Source organism: Pyrgilauda ruficollis, unplaced genomic scaffold, assembly GCF_017590135.1.
Source record: "Pyrgilauda ruficollis isolate IOZ18807 unplaced genomic scaffold, ASM1759013v1 scaffold59, whole genome shotgun sequence".
Lineage (NCBI taxonomy): Eukaryota > Metazoa > Chordata > Aves > Passeriformes > Passeridae > Pyrgilauda > Pyrgilauda ruficollis.
In genome coordinates, this window is record NW_024527599.1 from 5,619,223 (window position 1) to 5,644,949 (window position 25,727).

Sequence of the window (25,727 nt, forward strand, 5' to 3'; positions counted from 1 at the left end):
GGTTTCTTCTTGCCAGAGAAGGTCATTGTGTTAAGAGCCCAGGAGAGCAGACCTGAGTGTGTACCAGAGCACAGAGGAGGGGACAGTGCAGAGTGCTTTGCTCTGCTGGACTCACACCTGAGGGCAGCTTGGATGGCTCTCAGCCCAGAATGAGCATGGATCCAGCACAGATCTGATTCCAGAACTTGAAGGAATGACTGAACAGTGTAGGACAAGATTTAAGATGCCACAGAAAAGCTGTTAGGTGACAGAGCCCTGCACAGCCCTCACTCTGTATTATCCCAGAGTTAAACCATGGGGCTGCTTCCAAACTGGAGTCAACCTGATGTGGACCAAAGACAGCAGCCTAAGTAAATCCTTGGATCAACTTTAATTTGTTCTACCTGTTTTATCTTTCAAAAAAAAGCTGTCTAGCCCTGAAAAGCTCTCCATCATTTCCTCTGGAGGAATCTGGAGCAGAATTTAAAGAGGCAAACATTTCACCTATGGATTGTCCACCATTTAAAGCTTCCTTCATCCCAAATCCTCCTTTGTTTTGGCAGCACTGCTGGACACAGGCCAGGCTGTCTGCAGGTACCTTTGCAAATGCCTGGACACCCCTCCTTGTGTTTCCACTTTAATTTTAGAGCTGGAATTGCTGCTGAGCTGCAGGGCATTCCCTGGGTTTAATGAACATCAGGGGCCTTCTGCCTGACGCTTCATTAGTGCTTCCCACAGAGCCAGCCCCACACCCAAGTCATTATGGATTTGTTCCACGCCTCAGTGAAGCATTTCCATATGGAGAGGCAGGCAGAGGAGGTGACCCTGAAAGCCTGGAGCCTCACATCAAAAGCGGAACAGAAGATGGATGAGCGAACAGTAGGGAATTTGGTGCCATCAGAGCATGGTGGCTCTGCTGGGGATGGAGAGGAGGACACATGGCCCACGCTACTCTGAGATTTCAGATCCCTCACTGAGGCTGTTGCATGTTTCTCACAGAATTTACTACCCCTGGCACATCCTCTGTGCTCAGCAAAATCCTTCCTGGGTGCATCAGGCCAGCTGGGGTTGAGGGATTCTCTAAGTGAGGTCCTGAATGTGGGGTTCCACAAAGAGAGACAAACACAGCGCTTCCCTGCAAGAGGCAAACACCTCGCTGAGCGGCTCGTTAGGAGAAAAGGAGGCTGATTAAAGCTGGAATCAAAGAACAGCAATATTAATGCTGTAAATACATGTGCAGGGTGTCCTGTGGCCTCGCTCTCACAGTCTGGTGCCCCGGGTTCCTGCTCTCCCTTGCCTCTTGGAACAGCAGACACAGCAACAGGCTGATTAATAAGGCTGCAGGAAAACAGAGAAGCATCTCCAGAGAAAGACACACATCCACTTTTAACTCATTTCCATATTTTTCTTTTCCCCCCAATGAATTTTGACACTGCTCTTTTTCCTCTTTTACTGTTTATAATTCTAGAATATAAAGCTGCTGCTTTCAGAACAACTTCTCTCCAATTCCCCCCTTTCCTTCTTATTAATCTCCAAAGAAGGGAGCCAGCAGGTTCTCAGCTTCTCCAGTGAGGGACAGGTTAGGTGCACGTTTTCTGATCTAAAGCTGGGAGGTGTTTATCTGATTTCTGTCACACACACTACCCAGGCCAAGGCATGTCTGGGGAGGTGTAGTCATGATGTGTATCAATGTGTGTTTATTGCAACGGCTTCTTCAGCCTTTTTTAAATTTTGATTTTCTTCATGGAAGAATTTTATTCAGTTTTACCCATGGAACAAGCCCTGGATCAGCCCTAAATTCCATCAGAGGATGGATTTGTAAAAGGAATTGGCTACAGCTGGGAGGGGTGTAGGAAAGCCCTGACACCCCTTTCCCAGGAAACCTGGCTTGTGGTGGGTGCTCTGGCAAGGCAGCATCTCCCAGCATCACAAAATCTGCAGTTTAACCCGAATCCACAGTATTTAACACCCCAAATGCAAAAGCATGACCCATTATTTACTAGCTTGGGCTGTGTTAATAAAGATAATACATAATTATCCCTCAAGTAGTTCAATGCAGAGGTTCCCTCAGCTATAAACATATCACATTTCTCCTCTGTTTGATGGCCTAATTACAAGTATCACCGTCCATCTGAGTTAGAACCAGATTAAGGCTCTGCTTGCATTTAAAGTAGCTGTTAACATTGCTTAATAGTTAGAGATGACTAATTGGCCATCACACTGGTGATGAATGAAGCTGAGACACGAGGCAGTGCATGAAAATGACCCATGATTATTGCCAAAAATCACACTGAGGGATAAAACCCTGTGTGCACACCTACCCTGTTCTGTCAGACCCAAGGCTGGGCTGTAAGGCCCCCCAGCACTGGAAACCAGTGGAGATAAGTCCATTCTGCAGGCAAGGCTTGGATTTGTGCTCCTCCCCACTGTTCCCACCTGCTGGGGGTCACTGTAGGTGTGACAGGAGCTGCTGGGCACTCTGCAGCTGGTCCCTTCCTCACCAGCAGCCCTCAGGGACGCTTTTGTCACACATCCCAAGTTAAACAGGGTTTATCCAACTCCATGTGGGGCCTGTTACTCCTCCCTTCAAGCCCTAGTGCCATGGTTTGAGGCTGGCACAATGCCACTGCCCCCATGAAAAAACACTTTCCCTAGTGGCCGGCTGCCTGTTGAAATTCCGAACGTTGCAGGATGCCTCCCATTCCCAAGGTGCCATCATTAGAAACCATGGCTGGTTTGATAGTGTCAAGTACCTCCTGCAAACTGACATCAGGAACCTGCCCTGGTGAGTTTTGTTTCCCAGGGAAAAGGGCAGGCATTTGTGTCCAGGGGCCAGTGGCCCGGAGTGGCCAGCTGCCTGCTGAAATCCCGAACGTCGCAGGATGCCTCCCATTCCCAAGGTGCCACCACAGGCAACCGTGGCTGCTTTGACAGTGCCAAGTGCCTCTTGCCAGCTTGCATCAGATACCTTGGCTGGTGGCCAGTGGTCAGTGGGTGAAGAGGCATTGCATGGGTTTTTTTCTTTATTTATTTTTTATTTACCATTTTTACTGCCATTTTGCTTTATTTTTGAATTTTTAACTGTTCTTACCTCAACCTACAGTTTTCACTTTGATTCTGCCCTCCATCTCACTGGGTTGCAGTGGGAGAGGGAGTGCTGCTTAATTTCTCCTGGCTTTAAACCCCAGAACGGCTCTAAGAGTACCCATGAGGCAGGGACTGGTGTGAGGAATCTTCCTTAACCCAGGGTGGAAGTTCATGGGATAGCATGGAAAAACCAGCCTGCTGCCCCTCACAGATGTGGGAATCTCCTCTGGGGGAATCCAAGTAGCTGGAGGGGCTTCTGAGGTGGTTTTGTACAGAATGTCCTTCCCCTCAGTCATCCCTGGTGTTTCTGAGGGTCAGGGCTCACATTTCTGTGCTCAGCCCTCGAGGTGGCTTGGGCTGAACTCCCTCCTGGGCAGTTCTCGAGGCTTTTTTACCATGGCATGTTCACAAGTGCAAGGAGAGCTGAGCAAAGTGCTTCAACAAAGCCTCGTTTCTTTCCTGGAGCGCACACCAGGAGTTGGGAACAATAAAACACTTTTCTGTCTGACCTACTTTCTCCCCCCTCCCAAACAAGATTCTTCCTCATCTCTCTCCACTTCCTGATAGAAATCTTTGAGATTAAATTTAAAGAACGTTCTGGTGAGGCTAAGAAAAGACTTTGCTCTACCCTGGCCTCATTTTTAGGATGCTGATGATTGCAGAAATCCCCGATTAAGGTGGGAAATTTGGATTGGCCCACTCCTTGTAAAATGTGAGATAAAGTTTGATATCTGTGCAGAACACAAAAACAACAAAATCTTCTCCGGAAATTTCTGAGCTGACTCTTAGTCTGGATGTTTTACCCCCACCAAAATGCATCACAGGAGGTAAAGTTTGTATGCCAGGGACTTCATTCAGTATGACCAACCAGTGGACACTGATTGATCCCAAACAAGATTATGGAAACTTAGGGGGTTTTGAAGTTAATTTTTGGGGGAAAATGTCTGTTTTTGCTGAGGGACATCCTCACTGTTGGGTTTTGGTACCTTCTCACAGCAAAGGCCAAGCTCATAAAGAAATGAGAGGTCAGTTTATTCCTGTTAACACTTCCCAAGGAGAGTTGGGTTAAAGAGGATCCTGAGCCACATCCAAGCCCTCACATCTCTGTGGAGAGCCTTGTGCTGCAGTGTGCCAGTGGGAAAAGAAAATGGGCATGACCCCAGCATCCCCCAGGGCTGCCACAGCCCGTGGCAGGTGCCAGCCCACAGGAGATGCTCCTAACAGTCCCCAATTGTCTGAAATGTCATAAATCTCAAAAATTACCCTAATGGCAAATCTAAATTTTAAAAATCTCTTGCTTCTCACAGTCCTGTCATGCATTGCTTGGCAGTCAGTTTGTCCCCAGGATATGAGGAAGCATCTGTGTTTGTAGGGTGGATGTGGGAGGGAACTGGCTTACCCAGGAAAATATTGCCCGTTTCACCTTTTATTTCACACATTTAGCCACTGAGATGAAACAAAACCGTGTAGAAAAACTAATTTCATCTGCTGCACAATACCATTATTACCATAATCTGGTATAAAAGGGGGAACTTCACAGCACTGGTAAATAGATGATGAGAGTCATTTAAGATCCCAGAACACGCCAAGAGCCTCACAATTTGCAAACAAGGGATTACAAAACTAATGCCTCCTACCTGCTAAACTCAGCCATTCAGCTCAGAGTCACCTGAGGAATAATGAAACACCTGAGCACTCTGGCTTTTTTTGTTCTCATTTCTATTTTTTAAATATTTCTCTCTCTCCGCCCCACATATAGCCTGGAACTGCTTCTTCATTTCAGCAGCAGAACTGCAGGAGGGAACAGAGAAGACTTTGCCTGCTCTGCCTCTGCCACCAGTTGCCTTTGAGGAAAGCACTTTGCTGTCCCTGCGTGGCTGTGCAGCCCCCAGGGCTGTGCTCTGTGTTTGTGCAGCCCCCAGAGCAGGCTGCACACTGGCAGGAGGTGCCTGCAGCCCAAAGCTGGCACTAATTAGCACCAGCCCTGGGCTCCAGGATCCTCACATCAGCTGTCAGCTCCACGGCCAGGATCCACTGCCCTGGCCACACAGACCCTCCCAGGAGGAGAACCAGGGCTACAAAACAGGGGGAGAGTTGTGACAGCCAGATGGGGATGTGTAAACACAGAAACACCGCTTTATCCAGGGGCTGCACTTTTCCTCATTCCCTCAAATGGAACAGTCCATTTTTAGCAAAGCCTTTCTGCAGACACATTTCTCACTGCCCTTCCAGTATCAGGCTTTATTTTCCTGATTGCCTGTGCTGTGGCCAGGGGATATTTTCCACATGTCCTTAACTCCACACCCCACAGGCTGTGCGTGGCTGGTACCTTGGACCTCACACTGAGCTCGTGCTTTCCCTACAGCTCTCTCCATCTTTTCCCCAGCTCCACAGGGAATTCCTATCAATCATATTTGGTGCAAGGGTCACTTCCTGACCCAGCTGCCCACAGCCACTCACTGTGTGATGAGGCATTAACGTTTCTGTTCAGGGCTGGTGCCCCAAAGGGCTCCTGAGATGAAAGAAAACTCCTGTGCACACCAGGGTAATTCTTGGATTAAAAGGAGAAAGCAAAATAGCCAGATTTGGGCTTGTTTATAGAAACTGCTGCCTCCTGCAGGGTGTAATGAAGGCAAGACTGCCTAGTGAAGTTAGAACCTTTTGCCTCCAACTCCAAATCCTCCAGGAGGGGCATGACCTCCTCTGGAAAATCCCACCTGGAGGTTGCAGAGCAAGCCTGGGTGAGCTCCTGTTCTGAAGCACCTTTGATGCAGAGGGGCAGAGCCCTCCTGGAGACCTCAGCACAGGAAGCCACCAGGTCCCAGCCATTTGCCTTCCCCGAGTGCTGCTCCCAGTTGATCTTGTGCTGGAGATGAGCTCTGAAGTACCAATCATGCAAAAATCGACTTTATGTTTGAAGGACAAATGCAAAGTCTCTCTTAATGTCCTTTTATAACCCACACTCCATCACACCTGACACAACCACTCCTGTCAAATATTGTAGTTTAAATAGTGCTGTTGGTAAATGATAAACACATTTGGATAACCTTGCACCCTGGAGAGAAGAGGGTGCCCTGGATTTATTGCCACGGTGTTTAATATTGCTTTATTTTGACCAGAAAGAAATACTGGAGATGTTCATAAAGCTGAACCCTGTAAATCAATAAAGACATTCTTGGTGAATCTGATTTTTAGCTGGGAAGGATTTTAGCTGCATTGCTAAGAGGTGCAGGGGAGTGGAAACTGTTTTATCCAAAATTTTAAAAAGCAGGGCATGAAGTGCTTCCTGCTCCAGGTACCCAGAGGTGGGAAGGCTGCTGGCCTGGAATACCTCCCACAGGTTGTGAAACCCCCGTGGTGTTCAGAGGCAGCAGGGAAAAGCACCTGAAGGAGGGGAATCCTTCCAGAACACAGCCCTGAGCTGGTCTGAATTCCTGTGTAGGCAGCTCTGGGATTATCCCACCTCACAGGGCAGGATGGCCTTGGCTGTGCAGTTCAGAGGGTGAAAACAAGATTGTAAATGTGGTTGACCCAGAGCTGAGCATGTGATAACCCAGGGAGCAGAGGCTTTGGCTAATCTGTCCCAGAAAGTAGCAGGAAAGTTCCTGACTGTGTTCCTACAGCTTGTTTATGTCAGACTCTGCTGCTTGCTTCTTTGAACTGCCTCGGTTGTGAAGGTTTTTGATGGGGTTTTTTTGTTGTTTCTCTAATAAGCTGTGTGCTGCAATTTATTCAGTATCACAGAAACGTCTCTGAGAGAAAGACAACTCATGCACAGAATTACTCAGACGTACATCCCATCCTGCAGAGAGGAACAATGATGGTGCCAGCACAGCAGAGCTGTAACCAGGCTGCTGGAAACAACAACAAGGAGGTTGGACGAGCTATAGAAACAAAAGCCAGAGCCTCTGATCAAAGAATCGAATTAGAGACAAGAAAGCAAGAGAGAGCTGGCTGACAATCAAGCAGCCACCCTGTGGGACTCACAGAACACAATTTAATCTGTCTTTGCTTCAGCTGTCCAGCCATAAAATGGTTGTTGGCCACCTTGCCCAAGTCCAAGGGGGGCTGGGGTCAGACAGCCTCTCGTGAGATGCCTGCACTCTTTCCAGCCAGCTGGATCCTGTATTGCTGTGAAGGTAAATAAAGATGAAATTCTTGAACACAGGCACAGTTAAATCAAATTTCTAAACTGTTTTGTTTTTCACTCTTCACTGCCTGGGAGCTCTTACTGAATCTTTTTCAACTCTGGCAAGGTTCTGGACCTTTTCCTCCAGCTGAAGAAGTTGGAACTGGAGCCTTTGAGCCTTAGAAGGTCCCTTTCCTCTTCCTTGCTGCTACTTCTGTGAGATTTGTCTGGACATTATCCTGTTTATGGCCATTACTCATCCACCAAACAGGGCTGGAATTGGCTGAGATGTGCAGAAGTTGGGGTGTCAAAGCACTTGCAGCTGCACAACCCATTTCCAGGGCAAACCCAAAATCAAGCTGGCTGGAGCAAAGCCAAACCAACTGTGTCATCTCAATCAGCAGATCAGTTTATGTCTGAGTAGTCCTGTCTCCCTTCCCTCACAGTTTAAGTCCAAGGGAAATTATATCAAATGAAAGACAATCTGATTTTGATTTTTCATTCTGTCTCTGTCACCTTTGCTGTCTTAATACCCCAAGGGCCCAGTGGCTGCAAGCTGAGACTGAAATATTTAAATGGCATCTGAAACTCAAATATTAACAGGGAGAGGAACTATTCCCTGCAAGAGCTGACCAAAGAGCAGGGCTAATTCTCCATCATTTAGATCCAAACCAGGAGAGCATGGCAGGAACCACAGCTTGTTAGGCTCAGTGCAGAGGTCAGTCATTGCATTTTTCTGAGCTTGAGAAGTGCAAGAGGCCAGAGCAGAGCAAACCTAAGGGTTCTGTCTGGCCAAAGAACCCCCAGGGCTCACTCTGGCTCACACAAAGTCTCTGCTGTACCTGGCACCAGCCCTGGAGAGGAACCTGCCCCACTCTCGGGGGTTATTTAAGAAATACACACTAGAAAAGCACAAGAGCCAAGACTAGAATTTCAAGCCAAACCTGCACCATTTACAGCAACACCTCCAGTGTGACCACAGGGGTTTCTAGAGAACCAACCAGAAGCCTTTATCATCCTATGCTCTTAAAAAATTCCCCTGGAAGCGAATCCCTCCTGGCTGCCCAGATTTCCAGGGGTGCAGAACCCTGGGAACCGTGATCTCAGGGTGATGGCTCTGCCTGTGACACAGGCATGTTTGGCTGGGCACAGCTGCCATTGTCCCTCTTTCCAGGGGTGCAAAACCTTGTTCTGCCGTCATCTCAAGGTGATGGCTCTGTCTGTGACAGGGGGACATTTGCCCAGGCACAGCTGCCATTGTCCCACTTTCCAGGGCCACAGAACCTTGCTGCCCTGGCTGTGAACTCTTGGTGATGGCTCTGCCTGTGACAGGGGGACATTTGGCCAGGCACAGCTTTCCAGGGGTGCAGAACCTTGTTCCCCATGCTCTCAGGGTGATGGCTATCCCTGTGACACAGTGACCTTGGGCCAGGCACAGCTGCCACTCACACCCAGGGGCCTGGCACTCCAAGTGTTAATGCAGATCCTCTGGAGCCCGTTCATCGATGCTGATGGGAGTCCACGAGCTCCTTAACCCCTGTCCAGAGCTGTCAGGCTGAATAGATGGTTTGGCCTTGTGTTTGCAGCTTTCACTGCCTTGTCACAGAATATCTCTGGGGGCAGAGGCCACAGCACAGCTCCCATCAATCCAGCTGCGTGCCCTGCCGGGCTGCATTAGCCCTGTGTGTCCCTGGCAGGCTGGGGGAGGCAGCCAGGGATGTTTACTGATATCCCCCAGAGCCAGCTCGGCCCTGTGACCCCTCTCTGCACAAATCACATTGGTTGAAGGCTGTAATTATGGGTTATAATTGGAAGTGGAGTTTCATTTAATGGAGGCAGCAACGTGGCAGGTGCCCCCAGAGTCCACCAAGCTGTGAGCTGTGGTTCCCCCTCACTCCCCTCAGCTGCTGCTGCTGCTCTGGAGCACATCAAGGGCCTGCTGAACTTGAGGGTGACCTAGAGGCTGACCTCGCTTCAGATGTTGTACCTCCAGCTAAGAAGTTAAACTCCAAACATGAATTTAGCCCATCATTATACCTACCAGACCTTGGAAGACAACAACAGATCTTACAGGATGATGGATTGGATCCACTGGTTGATGATTCCTGTAGGAGGATCCTTCCCTTTCCCTAGCAAACCTGTCCAACTCCAAAGAATACCCAGTGCAAGCACTTTTATTCCCTTCCCAGATCACAAATTCAAGCAGAAATGAACACGTTGCAGAGAAAAGTCCCAGCTATGTGAAGGGATGAAAGATGATCCCATCTTTGTTATATTTATTGTCCTGAGAGAGGTATGTTCTACCTCTCAAGAACCCTCCAGCAGCAAACAACTGGGGAAGATTCAGGAGACTTCTTGATCAACCTAAACCTTTTATGTCCTGGTAGATTTTAAAGCCAACCTTTTCTGGACTATCAGCACTATGAAAAGAAGGTATTGCCATGGAGCAGGATTAAAATCCAAAGCAGAGGAGCACAAAAACACCTGTGAGAAAGAAGACAATGCACAGACCTAGTCAGGAGATGTTCCTGCTGCTCTGCACCACCCAAGTGGCCAGCTCTGTGTCAGCAGGGTGCAATGACAGGCCTTGGCAGCCTTTGGGTGCAGGAAATCCTTGGCCTTTCTGCAGACCATGTTAAAAAAAAACAGCAGGGTCTTTGTTGTGAGATGACTGCAGGACACGAGGAGTCAGGATCATTTCTCATCAAGTCAAAGAAGTGAAGAGCACATTCCAAATTCAATTGGTGTCAACAGGAACTCAGCTCCTATTCAGGCACTGGAAGCAGTGAAACTGCACCAGAAATTGGCTCTGCAGCCTGGCCAAGGAGCTGCTAAAGGTGACATATTCAATCTCGAGTGCAGCAACAAGGGGATGAGAATACCACTTCCCATTTGGAAATCTTTGTGGTGTCTCTGGAGAAACACAATGAGAGAAATTCAAAAGAGCACTAACTGCACCTTGGAGTTGCTTTTGCTTTTTGTGCTTTTGAGAAGAAGCCACTAAAGTGAAGAAATAGAGCCATGACTGCCAGAGTGAGGTTGCCAAGGGCTCTCTCACAAGGCACTTGAGTGGTGCAACCTGAAAATGAGAAGAACACGCTGGGGAGAACCAAACCAGCAAAGGAGTTTCACAGGAGACCTGTCCTGCTCTGATGAAATCATTCCAGCCATTCTGGCCTGGTCTGGAATTTTGGAGGCAGCTTCCCAAGCATTTTGTGTGATAATCTGGCTCTCTTTCCCTCACCCTGACAGAGCAGAGACTGGAGAAAATGATGAGGGTTTTATAGCTCTCTGTGGTAAGCAGTTAATAAGTCTCTGAGGTGATAGATCTGGGCTCCACTGCAGGGCTGGAATAATTCACAATAAAATATGACTTTTCATTTATCACTTTGACACTTAATAAATACTTCCTGGTGAAGCCCAGGGAAGAGGGAGAGAAGGGAGAGGGGGGGCCCACACCTGTGGTCACCAGGTGCTTTCAGTGAACATGGCACATGGGGAAGGATGGTGAGAGATAACCAGCAAACACAGGCTTGGGAGCTGGTGGGGGATTCAGCTTAAAGGGATTTTTCTTGTTCTTGACCATTTTTGCTGTTTTCTCAACTTGGAAATGAAATTTGAGATCATTTTAGTAAGGAGGTAATATAAAAGTGGATTTTTATTTGAAGGATTTCAGGGGCAGTTAGGGAAAGATGTCTTCAAAAGCCCACGTCCCAGGGGTGAGTACATTTTTATTTGGTTGAGGAAATTAGCATAATTTATAAAAAGCATTAATTAAGAGGACTAGTAGTGATGCAATTTCTCTTCAGGTCAAGGCTTTTTTCTGGAGTTCCTTCCTCTTCACCAGCTGAACTTTGTCCATGAAATTTATCTGGAAGAGTTGTTCTTGGCTTTGGTTTCCTGGAAGAACCAAGACAGCACTGGGGCCTTGTACCCCCCAAGCTCTGGAACTTGTTTTTGTCTTTTTGCCTAGGGAAAGGCCGTGGAAAATTATTGGGGAAATTAGCCACTTATACAATAGGCTACAGAATTACAAAGGTATGTGTGAAGAATGCAGAGAACATAGAAAAGAAAAAAACAAAACCCAAAATGGCATCACCATCATAAGAGGCCCCTCCTGAGCCAGGCTGGGCCTCTGTGGACACTGATGTTTCCTAGCACTGATAACAGTGGATGAAAGGTGCAAATCTGAGGTTAAATGGTGTGTGGCCCTTTCTCCTCCCTTGTGCTGCCATCACCCCACGGTCCCCACATGGGGAGGGAGGGCTGGAGCACCCCAAAATCTCCCTGCTGCTGTGCCAAGATGGTTCTGCAGCTGCCTTTGCTGGGAATGGAGGTGCCTCACGGATCTACATCCTCCTGTCACTGCAGAGAGGCAGGAAAACATTGTCTGTGTACTTTGGGAAAAGAAATAAACCCGAGGCAGAAACTTGTCAGGAGAGAACCAACATCAGTTTGCCTGGGGCAGTCCCAGAGTTCTGCAGCAGGAGGATGAGCCTGGCCAAGAACAAAGAACACACCTTTGCTTCTCCTGCAAGCAGGAGGGATTCCCACTGAGGGAATCCCACCTGAGAGCTGGGATGGGGCCTCCAAATCCTCCCTAGCCCCAGAGGAAGGGGATCTCACCCTCAGGAAGTGTAAAATCAGTGAGCACCTCTGGCAGGAGCTGCTGTTTGCTCCCAGCCCCTCAGAAATCCCTGGGGCTCCCAGGTGAGCAGCAGTGTCCAGGTTTGCTCCTGGGGCAGGTGCTGCTATGTGGGAGAATCCTGCACCCCTTGGAGTCTCCCTCTGCTTGGGCTGTCAGTGGAGGCTGCAGACACCATCCTCAGTGAGGAAACCCAGCTCCCTAGGGTGTACAGAGCCAGGGGGATTGCTGGGAACCAGCTTTTCCCATGGCTCCTTTACAATGTCTTTTCACTGCCTCCCATCTTCTTGAACACCTTTTTATCTCCACAGATGCCATCTCCTTCTCAGTCCTTTGCATCCACACACTCATCACGATCAGTGGAAGAGGCTCTTGGCTTCCCCCACCCTGAACAGCCTTCACACAAACCCCTGATGGACACAGAGCCCTGGAGGTGCCCAGTTCCCTTTTCCCTCTGTGGCTGCTCCTCTCAGAGTGGGTTTGGCTGGAGAGCTCATCCCTCCAGCAGGGAGGTGACGATGCTGCTGTACTGCTCTGAACAGCCTGGAAGTGTTTTAGCAACACAGGCAAACAACAAACATTATCCTGTGCACAATATCGACTCACTTAATTGGCAAGTGAGGTGTTGGGCTGGCCTCCTGCTTGGCTTCAATTGTGGATGCACCAGCTCTGTCTCTGCTCATCATGCTGTCAGTGGGAAAGGCTCCACACAGGGTAATCACAGCCTGCTGCACACTCCGTGCTCGGGAAAGCTCCAAATCAAAAGAAAATAGCAGACAACACTGAGGGGAGATGGAAGGAGGGGTGGAGGGGGCCAAACTCGCAGGCTGCAATTGTAGCTGCTCCTTCTGGGGCTGGGGGGGTCCTGAGAAACTTCTTTGAGTTGGTTTGAGGCTTGTGTTTGGTGTTTACAGGCAGACCCAGGTGAAATGCACAGGAAAGGGAGAGCTGAGAGCTGCAGGAGGGAGTTTCCTTGTTCAGCTAACAGGAGAGGGGACAGCTGGTGCTGGAGAGTAGCAAACTGGAAGAAAGGGGATATTCTACCCCTGCCTTCTCACATAACCTCAGGCAAGTCACAGGTACTCCCTCTGCCACAGCTCCCACATGGCAAATGAGCATCGTGGTCTCTCCTATGCCTCTCCTGCTGTTACTACTCAAGGACCAGGTTTTCTAAGGCAATTTGCACCCCTGAGGATGCACGTGTGTGCCCAGAAGTATTTAAAATTGTTCTAAGCAATTATGTGCCCAGCTCACTTGGGTCTTGTCCCATTTCAGTGCAGCCTCAGGCATCCAAATGCCTCTGCAATTCTGGCCCTTGGACTCTTTGAAGCAGCAAATTGTCTCTTGCTATGAGTGTCTGTATAATTGTGAATGTCTGTGGATGCACGTACACACATCTCTGTTTTATGCTGTGGCCCAAGAAACCCAGGAGCTACAGAGGTGCAAAAGTAAAAGCTGTCCCCCAGAAGATCTCACTTTGCAGGTTCTTATTGCAGGTGCAATATCAGCTCAGCTACAAAACTGTGGACCTGATTCTCTTCCCACTTTGCACCCAGGCCCCGTGAGGCTGTGCCCGGTCCTGCCTCAGGATCTGGGCAGGGCTGATGGATGGCCCTGGAGGTTGTTGGGCCATCCATCTCAGGGGTTCTCAGAGTCACACACAAGCACGAGGGGAGGCAAACAAACTGGTAACCAGTTCATGAGGTTACCATGAACCTGGAGAAACAACAAACTGTAAGAACTGTGGCTGTGGAGGGGGTTAATGCAGCAGCTCCTCGCTTCCCCTGCAGACAGGCACTGAGCTCACAGCAGCCAGGAAATCCCACACATTTGGAGATGACATCCTTGGTGGAAGTGGTGTCACACCAGAGGAGCACAAGGCAGTCTGGCCACTTGGGGACAAGGCTGCTCTCCATCATATCAATTCCATTCAACAGCTCTTGCCCGGCTCCAGACGTGCCAGGGGGTGTGGGGGGCTCAGGGCAGTGCAAACTCACCTCACGCTCAGCTCTGACAGCTGCCTGGGCTCGGTCTGTCTGCTAGGCAGGCACTTGGACAGGAGTGTCAGCCCTTCTGTTAAAGCCTTGTTCAGAGAGGATGACAAAAGGAGGGAAAGGCACGTGGGTGAGAACAATCCTTAGTGCTGGAGCCAGGCCACGGGGCTGGCAGGTGTATTTCATGTACACATCACTTCTGCAAACTGAATTTGTTGGAACAGGGCTCACTCTGCCTTTGTGCACGCTGTGTGGAACCCCAGCTCCCAGGCTCCAAGCAGGCATTTCCATTAGCAGTGCTTAAAACCCAGCTCTGTCAGCACTTCCACTGCACTCTGGAGGAGCTAACTCCCCATAAAGCACCGGCTCCCAGCTGGAACACAGCACACAAGAGGGAGAGATGGATCTGCATAAGTCCCATTAGCACTTAGTTCTTATCTCTGGGGCCCCATAGTCGGAAAACACCTCCCCAGCTCAGTGCAGGAGCCAGCATCCTTCCCAGATTTATCCTGCAGACATTTGGCTGGGGATTTTACTTAAGGTTTAACTCGACTGGCAGACGTTGTTTTTCTGGGTGGCTTCTGTTCCACCTCTAGGTTTCTGTAAAGCAGCTCTGAGATGCATTGGCAGAGTGTGCTGGGTGTTAATTACCAGCTACAAGCACAGCCTCAAATGCAGAAGGATTTTTTCATTCACAATCTGGCACAGAATAACAAGAAGAGCAACAGGTTGTGGAGAAGAGAGTCATCTTCTTACCTGCCTCCAAACTGGATGAGAGTTTGGGAGCCAGGTAGGAAAAGCAGAGTCTGCTTAGTGTCAGGGCAGCACGGAGGGATAGATTTAGCAGAACACTAAAGTTTAGTCAAACTGAACAGAATTTCCTGTGTGTGATCATCTTCTACAGGATGAGCTGCACATTGCAACACTGTGAAAACCCATCCAGGGAACCGGGGATGCCACAAATCCATGCAGATGTTCCAAGCTCCTGCATCCCTGACAGCCCTGCAGGTGCTTATAGCCCTGTATCTATAGTGCATACATTCCCTAGATCCACCTCCTGCAGGCCAGGAAAATTTGGGAAGGCAGTACCTCAGATGAACTTCTGTCTGAAGGAACAGAGGATCCATCCACACAGGAGCTCAGCCTGGCTCGCAGCAGAGAAGGAGCTGCTCCAATTCCAGGCACAGAGAGGAAAGCCAGCAACAACCACAGCACTTTATCTACCAAATATTTCTGTGTCTCACATGAAATTGGATTTTCTCAGAGCCTGCATCTCCCTCCCCAGGAGTCAAGGTTGAAACATCCTTCTGAGAAACACCGACGAAGGCGAAGAGAAACGCAGAGATATTTCAGCATCACAGACGGAGGTTTCAAGGCTGCAGCAGAATTTCTCTCTCCTCTCACTCCTACCCTTATCTCTAAAGCTCTTCATGTTGTGCAGAGACCAGCACCTTGTGAGTCCTGGAGCAGAAAATAAACAGGGAGCAGTGCCAGCAACAAGATTCTTATTAGAGATCCCTCATGTCCACGTCTTGGAGCGGGCAGAGACAAATCTGGGAGCCTGCCAGCACACAGGGAAGGTTTTCCTTGAGATTCCTGGCTGGATGTTGAACTTCCCCTCCCTTTTCCAGGTTGATTACTGCCTAGGAGCAGAGAACACACTACTTCTGCCTTGTTTTGGGGAGGTCTCTTCCCAAGGGCAGCAGGGGAGAGAGAGGGAGAATTAGGTTTTTATGTTGGTTCATGGGAAGCCTCACAAAATCTTTTTTCAGGCTGTGGGGAATGAGCTTTCCATGGTCCTGCTGAGCACTCAGAGCTGTCTGAAATCTTGGTTCTCAGGGCAGGATTGAGGTGAATGAAACAATGGGCAAAGAACAGGAACCCCAGAAGGAAATAAGGTTTGTGCCTTAGAGCAGTGCCTTAGAAATAACCAGGCTGGAGGGAGCTTCCAGTGGGTGAGGAGCTGGGACAAGGGACAGCTCTGCTCCAAGGAGCCTCCAATCCAACCAGCTGAGACAGGGCAGGGGCACAGGCAAAAGGAAACCCCAGAAATCCAGCAGTGCAAGGATTATGGAGAGCCCTGAATGATCCACTCCAACCTGCACACTCCAGCCCAAGCAGGATTCAATCCCAGGTATTACCAGGCAGAGAAACCTTTAAAAAGAAATGTATCAATTACTATTAACTAATTAAATTACCTTCTTTGAGACACAGGTGTTAGAAGATGCAGAGTATAATTTTTTGAGAAAAAATACATTCAGTCCCTGTCTTCAGTGTCTGTTTCTGTGCTGGATTTTTCTCCCTGAAGCTCCAGGTCTGCTGAACTTTGCTGGGGATGCTGCCTATTTTTAACCTGCCTTGGCACTCGTGTTATCGTTCATGTCAGAATGAGGCCAGGTAATAAATATATCTTCCCACCAAAACTTCCCAGATTTTGTTAATTTAGACTCTCCATGTGAAGCCTAGCACACTTAGGGAATACTCCAGAAGGAACGTCTCAGTCCTGCTCTGAGAGCAGGCTCGTGGCTCCAACCAGGGGGAAGTTTCTGCAGGCACATGGCCACACCATGTGCCATGGCCAGGGAAGCTCCTGCTCCTGAGCAGGACTATTTTTGTCACCTGCACGGCTCTCACTCCAGAACTGTGCTCCAGGAGCCTCAATATTTATGTGTCACCAATTTGTCATCTGCCTGGGAACATCTGCTACAGGTAGGAAATCAATCCATGGCGTCAGCAGAGCCCAGCACCACAGCTTTCCATACTAAAACCTCTCTGGATTTCAGGGCTAAGAGAGCTCCCAAGGAAATTCCTGGGGTCTTGTATAACCCTCCCCAGCCTGACAAACTAATTGCCCTATAATTCAAACACAATTGCAATCTATACTGGAAGGGATTATACAGAGATGGCAGGGATGACTCTCATTTCCTCTCATACTTATTCCGAGCCTTTTTTTCTGGTATCACTTGAAAAGGAAATTATTAACTCACAACCCTCCATTTTATTCAACCTGATTTTAGGAGGCGTGTGCTAAACCCCCATCCAGACACAAAGGCTCCCAAGGAATCACTCCTCCCGTTTAAGTTCTCCTCACAAAAGCCTCCCTGGGAATCCCGCCAGCCCCGAGCCTGGGAGCTGGTGTAGTAATAAAGATGTAACATGATGTATTGTAAATTATACACGGGGTGGGACAGGGCAGGGAGCTGTCTTTCACCCCTCCCAGCCAGCTCCAGCACTGCCTGAAGGTGTCTGGCTGCCCAGGACTTGGAGGAGTGTGGCAGGACTGTCCTCCCCTCTCCACCACAGATGGCTGGTGCACGTAGAAGAGATAACCCAGGGCTGAAAGGGCCAAAGGAGTCATCTCTGCAGCCAAAAGGACAGCCTCAGCTAAGGATCAACATCTTGGTCTGGAGAGCAGATGTAGGAGAGATAAAAGAGATAAAATAAATGTTCTTGACCAACAGACACTGTTTAACAAACTATAGAAGACACAATTATCAGAGAGGCAGAAGCCTTCTACACACACACCCTGAAAGTGTTTAAACCTTTTCCCTGCTTTGAACCTTTTTGTCTTTGAGTTTGAACACAAATCCATGGTTACTTCCCTGAGGATTGAGGGAAAGGATCTCAATGTGTGCCCCACCAACTACTGGATGGTAAGATCCACTGAATCCTAAGTTATATTATTTCTTCCCTATCTGTAATAGGTACCTTTAACCCTGTGCTGTATATATCTACTAATAGTTATCTCTTTTTGTCTTTATTCCTATATATCTACTGGTATTTTATCTTTTTGTCTTTATACTCTAAAGTATATAGTTTATTTTAAGGCTTATGTCTGTTAGTTTTGCGTGTATTAAATGAATGAATCATTCTATAACAGACAGAATCAGCCACTATTAAAGAACTTGTGAATGGGAATGGGTTTTGGGGTGCTGGCCACCTCAATAAAGGTACAGAGCTCTGGGCAAAAGGCAGGGACTTATCCAGAACCCCACATCCATTCCTAACAAGGAGCTGGCTTTGTATGCTCTGCCCCTGCCAGGCTGAGCCTTCCCCACTGTGAGTGTGCAATCCTCCTGCCTTCCATGGAAGAGTTCCCTTGGGAAAAGGGTGGCAGGACCCCCTCCCTGCCCACCCCTCAGCTGGGAGCACACAGCAGACAACCAGCAGCACCCAGCAAGAAGGATGGGCTCTGAGTTGTTATTTCCCAGAATCAATCCCTCACAGCTTAATTTGCCTCTTCCATTTGTTCTGCAGGGAAGAGGAGGCTCCAGCACAGTCAGCAGTCCTGGGATGAGGACATTTGCCTGCTCACAGACAGGCAGGAAAGAAGCTAAGGAGGGGTTTCTGTCCCTTCCCTCTGCTCCACGCCACAGCTTCTCTCCCCCAGGCTCCCTCAGGCTGGCTGTCTCGCATTTGTACAAAAACTGTAACAATATCACACTTACAGCCATATGGAGAGCAAATTTTAAAAATTCTATTAAAATCTCAGCTGTTTTGTGGGATAGAAAAGAGAATTTCCCTCCTCCAGCCTTCCAGACTGTCCCACAGCCCAACTCTCTGTGCCAAACTTCCCTTTTTTCTTCCCTTCTGACTCCAAGGAGTCTTCCCTAGATTTCTATCCCACATTTCCTTGGCATTCCCCTCCTGTGGGATACCTGGGAGCAGTTTGTTGCCAGCACTATCCCCATGTGCGTGGAGGTCCCAGCTGGCACACACCAGCCAGGAGGAACAGGATTGAGCTCAGCAAGAAGGAGAGGAGAGATCCTGGTACCTGGAGATTTGCAACAGGACATGAGCAGCTCATTGCAGCCTGGAATTGCGCATTTTAGTGACCTGAGGACAACAGGATGTACAAATTTCACAAAGCTCTGCCTGGTGGTGAAGGAGCACCAGGTCTCACTGAGGGATGTGAATGGCCTTCAAGCAGATCCCAGCAAGCAAAAGCCAAAACAAGGTATAATTTTGGAAAAAAAGACAAGGTTTTGGGGTACTTTTTTTCTCTCAAATGCATGAAATTTCTTTTCTTTTTGTTTCAAAAATGTCAAACCTTTTAGTTGCCCCAGTTCCTAAGAAAAATTCAGCACTTTATTTCAAGGCTGCTATATTAAGTTTTCCTGAACAGTCTATGGAGAGGGAAGGGAAGGGAAGGGAAGGGAAGGGAAGGGAAGGGAAACTTTTCCCAGGATAAAAGCCATGAAAGCAGCCACACCACCTGGTAGGAAATGAGAATCAGCCCTGCCAGTTTGGATGGAGACTTTTCCTGCCAAGCAGGGTTCTGGCAATGCCAGTTAAAGACAAGTCCTCTCTACAAGGAAGGCTTTGGCCCCTGCCCAGATGTGCCAGCATGGCAGGGCAGCACAGAGGCCCAGGAATTCCTGCAGCAGGCAGGAATCTGGTCCTTCTGTACTCTCTGAGAGGAAAAAGTGCAGCTGCTCAAGGCAGAGCCCCAGCACATCCCAGCCCAGGCCAGACGTGAGGAGAGGAACCATCTCCTGCTGCAGCAGCAGTAAAAATCCTTCACAACTGTTAAAGCCATGGGGAAACGAATGTTTTTCTTTTTTTTTACAGCCTCTCATCCTCTCCCCTCCTTCCCTGGCTGGTACAAGGCTGAGGAAAGCCAATTGCAATTAAACATTTCGCTCCTCTACGAGCGGCTGCGTTTGTAAACAACAATAGCCCCACAAAAATCCTGCAGCTCTCAGCAAAAGCAGCCCAAATTCCCTGACAAAATATTCCAGCTCTCCAGCAGGAAATGGCTCCTCTGCACATCATCCTGCAGGGCTCCCTCGCCCCTCCAACCCCTCTTTGCCCCAGATTTAGAGGCTGTCACAGCTAATCTGCAGCAGTGGATGCAGGCACGGTGACACCCTGGCCTGGCAGCCGTTCTGCTGGAAAAGCTCTGCAAAGCTGCTACTTTAGATAAATAAACAGCACATCCCCTGCGAGACATCCTCTGCACAGCACCAGCGTGGGGAGCCTCTGCTGCCATAATTCCCCATGTCCTTAGTGCCCGACAGCCCCCATAAAGAGCTGGCAGCTTTATGTGCCACTTAAACCCAGCCTGTCACCACGGCAAAGTTCCCTCAAAAGGCTCCAAAGCAAAACGATCAGGGGGTTACAGATACATATCCTAATACTGGCTTTTTGCAGATATTAAAATGGATTTTCTACGTGTGATGTTAAAGGAACTTTGTTATATAATAATGTATATATTATATATCAAATATAATGTATATATTATAAAGATATAATTTTTATTTCTGTTGTTAATTAAGATTAGTGAAATAGCTGATGTAAGTGTGCTTGTGTTAAAATGCCTGCTTGGATGGGATAAAACATCCAAAGAACACAGGATTATGACACCTGCACAGATCTGCCAACTATCAGCACTCACCCTCTGAAGGCAGGGTGGGCTGGGGCCAAACCTGAAGGTGATGATAAAAAAGGACTAAAAGCACAACCAAGGATTACACATGCTCTAAAAAGGTTGACCCAAGAAGAAGATATGCTAAATAGTTCCTGGAACATGTAAACTATCTTGGGGAAAAGTTTACTATGCAGAAGGGTCTATGAATATGCAACAGGCTGATGGAATTAAAAGGTATTTAAGGGGTATCCCCGAAGAGAACAGGGTGCTCTTGGCTGAGTGGTCCTTGTCTCCTACTGTCCTTTATTAAACTTTTTACATTTTCACAGGAGAGTGAACGTGTTTTTCACACCTTTGCTCTATGCTCCTTGTCTCCCACTGTCCTTTATTTAACTTTTACATTTTCACAGGAGAGTGAAAGTGTTTTTCACAGGGTGAGCACCCAGTGCCTCCTCACACCCTGTCCCTGGTGCCAGAGCAGAGCCTGCTCCTCACTGCTGGTTCTGGGGCTCCACGTGTATGGGAATAAATCACACAGAACTCCATTTCCTTCATGGTGGAAAAACCCTTTCTTTATTCACATAACTCCTTTTTATACAGTTTTACAGACCTCGTGTGGGACTCCAATTGGTCAGTAGTTCTTCCCAATTACTTTATTGGTTAGTAACAATCTGTTATTTTATATTAATTATCACTCAAACTCTCAGTGTCTACGTGCAAGGAAGCTGTTTGTAAGAGACAGTTTTCATTTTTCTATCTAACAGTGCAAAACCAGTTTATGCAGGTGCAAGTTGATTTTTTTTTGCTCGGGAATAGCCTGTTATGTTAATGAATTGCTCACACCAGGATTGCTTTCACATGGGAACTTGCAAAATGCTGGCTTTGACAAGACCAGCCACTGATTCCAGGAGAGCAGGCTTGATTTTATGAAGTCTTTCTCAATGATTTTTCTACCTTACTGCAACACACGTGAACCCCAGCAGTGCTGGGAGAGTGCCAAAGCAGCACAATTTATAAACTCCAGACAGGAAGGATGCTCCCCATGGGCTGAGTGTGAAGAGAAGCTGATTTTCCACAGATACCAGAGCAGTGAGTGAGTCTTGCCTCACTCCAAGGCTTGATTCAGCTCAGGCTGCTGTGCCTGGGGGACACAGAGGATGCAGCCCTAAAGATAAAGGGTTTGACCTGCATTTGGGGTAAAACTGGATGAGCTGCATGCATTTACAGCTTGCAAACACAGGCAGGTCCTACAAAGAGCAGAGGTCTCTGAACAGCAAGTGGGAAAAGTACCTCAAACCTCCCAAACCTTTCCAGATTCCCTGCACATAGATCTGAGCTTAAACACAATAATTTTTGTTTTAGCATACTGAGAAGTGTTTTTTTCCCCCAAGATTAAAACAGGGCCAAGAAAATTGCCCCAAACTGTTGCATGGATTAGAGTTTCTGTGACAAAGGCCAGAGTGCTTGTTTAATTTTCAAAGAGCAAATGGTTTGATTTTTAAAAGCTCAGCCACTCAGGAGCAGCCTTCCAGAAAAGCCTGGAGCACAGCAGCTCCTCTGGATCCACATGGAAAGTTCTGGAAGAGCCCAGCACCCAAGCATTTGAAGTCCCTGGAAAAGTTGCTCTTGTTTGGGAGAGAACAGCAGAAAAACACCTCCCTGGTGCTTTGTAATCCATCTACCCCAAAAGCAAGGAGGGCTTTAAACCAGAGGAAAAAAAAAAAAAAAAACCCCCAGAATGGTTTGATTTTTAAAAGCTCAGCCACTCAGGAGCAGCCTTCCAGAAAAGCCTGGAGCACAGCAGCTCCTCTGGATTCACAAGGAAAGTTCTGGAAGAGCCCAGCACCCAAGCATTTGAAGTCCCTGGAAAAGTTGCTCTTGTTTGGGAGAGAACAGCAGAAAAACACCTCCCTGGTGCTTTGTAATCCATCTACCCCAAAAGCAAGGAGAGCTTTAAACCAGAGGGGGAAAAAAAAAAAAAAACCCTCAGAAATATAATAAAACAGAGAGGGAAAAGAAAAGCAGGAAAGGGTTGAATAAATTCCACTTTTGGTTTTAGACTTGTAACACCATAAATGCTACTGAATAAATCACCAGCAGACCAGAGAGCTGAAATAATACAGGGGAAAACCTGAGCTGCCATCCATCACCCTCCCCCTGACACATAATAAATGCTTCTCCTCCAGCCAACACACATTAGCATAGAGAGCACAGCACGCCCAGCACTCTGACATCCCCCTGCCCACGGATTATCCTGCTCCTGCCTCTCCAGAGCCTCTGCTCCTGCCACCCAGCACACCAGACTCTCTCTGCTGTCACCACGGCGAGTGTGAACTCCAAATTCTGCTATGAAAATAAAGGCCATGAGAGCTGCTAATCCCCACGTCTCCCTGAGGGAGGTTGCTGGCAGGTGAGCAGCAGGAGTGGAAATGGCATTTCTGGGTCCCTCTGCAGCCTTTCAGAGCCCAGACAGTGATGTCTCACTTTGCAAGTTCCGAGAATCCAAGGATGAGGCTCCTGTTTGGCACCCAGAGAGGGGAGAAGGTGCAGCCATGGAGTGAGGCCACCCTCACACAACTCCACAGCAGCCCCCGAAGCTGCAGTCCTGATGAGGACATCTGTCTTAGGGTGGAAATGGGGGTGTTTATTCTATCCCCATCTGTCAGAGCTGGGGCAGTTCTCTCCTGTTCAATGGGCAGTTTTCTTTATCTCTTCCACAGCCAATCCTCCCTCCAGGTGATATCTTCTGTCAATGGGCCATTAATTATTAATTGTATTCTGTTCATGAGTGTCCCTGCAGGGCTGATAAAATTCCAGCATCCCATGGGGAGATGCTCCGCCCAGGGCAGGAGCCAAGCATTCCTACCTGGATACAATCTGAGCCTGGAACAGCACAGCAGCCTTTGCCCACTGCATTCCCAGAGGAGCAGCTTTCTCCTGCCCTGCATTCCCAGAGGAAGAGCAGGCCCATCTCCAGCAGCCCTGGAGCTTCAGAGGAAAACTCCCCCCTTGTGCAGGATCCCTGCTCCAGCAGAACCACAGCTGGCACTGCAGGAGGGCTGAGCCCCCATGGGATGGGACTGTGCCACCACCCTGACACACAGGGCTCAGCTCCTCCTCTGACTCTGTCAGTGTTGCTTTGTTTTACTTTTGTTTTTTTTTTTTCTTCCCTCGTACAGAACTGTTATTCCTGCTCCCATATCTTTGCCTGAGAACCCCTTAATTTCAAAATTGCAACAATTCAGAGGGAGGGGGTTTACATTTTCCAGTTCAGGGGAGGTCCTGCCTTCCTTGGCAAACACCTCTTTTTAAACCAAGCCAACATCCGAGGTCTTGGGACACACAGGAGCGTGGGAAGCCAGGTTTATCCCAGGGAACCCAAGCCAGCAGCTGCCATGGACGTTCTCATGGAAACACTGGGATGGAAACTGACCCCAGCCAACACAAACCCACCTGTGGCTGCAGTGGGACACTTGGGACAGCTGGGCCAGGATGTGACAGGACATGTCCATCAGCCAGGGCTCCTTCCTGACAGCACCTTGTCAGGCACGGGTGGTGCAATGCCTTTGCAGGGGTTAGGCCATGGTGTGCACCAGCCAGCCTGCTCCTCACTTGGTTATCAAAGCCTCAGGAATTCCTCAAGGCTACTAAAACATAAATTGTGCTAAATTAAGAAAGAAGAGGCTGAGAATCCAAATACGACCACAAGAACTAGATCACAGAGGACAGTGAAACACCTGAACTGTAACCAATCATACACTCCAAGAAATGCAGATAGAAAAGGAGTGAACAAGACAAAACACCAATTAAGAAGTGTGTACTTCGTAGTTTGTAGAATCTATAAATATATTTGTAATGTAAACAATAAACAGCTTCTACTTAATCATATTGGCTAGTTGTTCAGGATTTCCTGGATTTCCTAGATTTCCTGCAATACATGGGGGTGAGGGTGTGCTGGGAAGCATTTCCTGCAGGGCTGGAGCTGGGAATGAGCCCAGCCCACAAGGGACAGGGAGTGACAGCTTAAGGGACATCTTAAATCCAGCTGGAGACAACCTTTAGAGATGTTCTAAAGCTTTGCAACCATCATTGGTGAATTAAATCCATTTCAGGAGGATATACCTTGCCAGGCCTGAGTGATTGCCCAGAGTAAAGATGGAAAGATGTGAAAATGGGTGATAAATATGAAGAGAAGGAGATGAGAGACATATAATGGAGTGTCTGACCCAGCCTTAATTACAGCCTTGTATATACTCTGAGAAAATATATTTAGCTGATAGCAGCACTGGGGGTTTGAGGCTTTCTACAACGAGCTTAGGTTAAAATAAACATTTATTTTAAGCATAAGCAAGTCATTCAACTAGTTAGTTTAAAGCTGAGCTAGGTGAATAGCTACAGCAAATAATCTGCTACATGCATTTATTCAAGTTTCTTTTTAGCCTAAATTTCCTAGGAGAACAAAAAAAAAAAAAAAAAAGAACTGTAACCAATCATACACTCCAAGAAATGCGGACAGAAAAGGAGTGAACAAGACAAAACACCAATTAAGAAGTGTGTACTTCGTAGTTTGTAGAATCTATAAATATATTTGTAATGTAAACAATAAACAGCTTCTACTTAATCATATTGGCTAGTTGTTCAGGATTTCTGCCCTGCAGTAGTCATCTACTCCTAAGAACTCTCAAATTTCCTGCCCAATTTCTTTGAGATTTACTCATAAAGGGCTTGGAAGTGCTATGATCCTCCAAATTGCTGATGATCCCCACTCCGGGAACAGCTTCCAGAAAACCCAGATTGGATGGCTTGAAGTTTCTTAAAGTCACCTTTGCTTATTTATAACTGTCCTGACTCCTAAGACAAATAACTGCTCTCTCAGACAGCCCAGCACCAATCTGAGGTGGATTTTGGTCAGGACATCATTTTTGTGATAGAGTCTCATGGCTCCTTTGCCTTCTTGTCCGTGGCTGCTTGAAGCCAGGAATTTTTGAGAGTGATCCTTCCCAAATACCCAAATACTTCTCCACTGCTGTTAATTATCCCTGCAGCCAGCTCTGCCCATCACATCCCTGTGGAAAAAAGGGGATTTCTGGATCAGACGCTTGCAAACAGCTCCTGGAGCAGCTCCTCACCCCCCTCTGCCTCAGGAGGAGCCCATGGAGCAGATCACATCCCCTCAGAGGATTTGGGATCACCCTCAACAACAAAGATGGGCTCCACTCTCTGTGCAGACAAATTCCTGAATAATTCATGGCCAGGACAGACCCTGCTGTGTGGCAGGATGAGGAAGGGCCTTGCTGTGCCCACTCCAGCAGGGTCCATCACAGGGAAGGCCTCGTGGACATCCTGTCCCTTCCTCTTGCCCTCAGAGGATGTGGGATCACCCTCAACAACAAAGATGGGCTCCACTCTCTGTGCAGACAAATTCCTGAATAATTCATGGCCAGGACAGACCCTGCTGTGTGGCAGGATGAGGAAGGGCCTTGCTGTGCCCACTCCAGCAGTGTCCATTGCAGGGAAGGCCTC